Below are 634 nucleotides of genomic sequence, written 5' to 3' on the forward strand. Positions count from 1 at the left end.
ATAAATTAAAGGTATCTTATATTATTAGATATGTTATTATAAAACATGCTTTAGTTAAGGAGTTATTGATACTTCAAGTGCAAGATAATGATATAAAACCTTGATAAAAATACACTTTTAAGTGCTAATCATTATTATAAAACATGCTTTAGTTAAGGAGTAATTGATACTTCAAGTGCAAAATGATGATATATTTTTTGAAAGAGTTTGCTCAGTGAGATGGAAACAACTTCTTTAAAAATTATTGTTGCATTTCATCTCAAGCACGAATGCATCGTAGTCTCAAATTTTGTAGCTATGTTTTAGCTTTTTTTTCTAATGAAAAAAGAAAAAGCTTTAATTTGATTATGTTCATGCTTCAATTTGAGTCATTATAGGTGTTACAAACTTCCTCAAATTCTCTTAAAAGCATGTATAGATTTTCTAAATCTAAGCCATTACCTTGGACACAACTGGTGGCGGGGGGGGGGGGGGGGGGGGGGGGGGGAGGCGGGGGTAGGGGCGTTGTCTCTGGTAGAAGCTTGAGGTATCAGTGGCAGGAATTCAGCTTGCAGGATTCATGCGCCACGTCATGGCGGGATGGTGATTTGTATGTACCGCGACGAAAATGTTCCGCTGGAGGCTGGCCCCCCTA

The sequence above is a fragment of the Populus euphratica genome, unplaced genomic scaffold, assembly GCF_000495115.2.
Source record: "Populus euphratica unplaced genomic scaffold, PopEup_1.0 scaffold606.1, whole genome shotgun sequence".
Lineage (NCBI taxonomy): Eukaryota > Viridiplantae > Streptophyta > Magnoliopsida > Malpighiales > Salicaceae > Populus > Populus euphratica.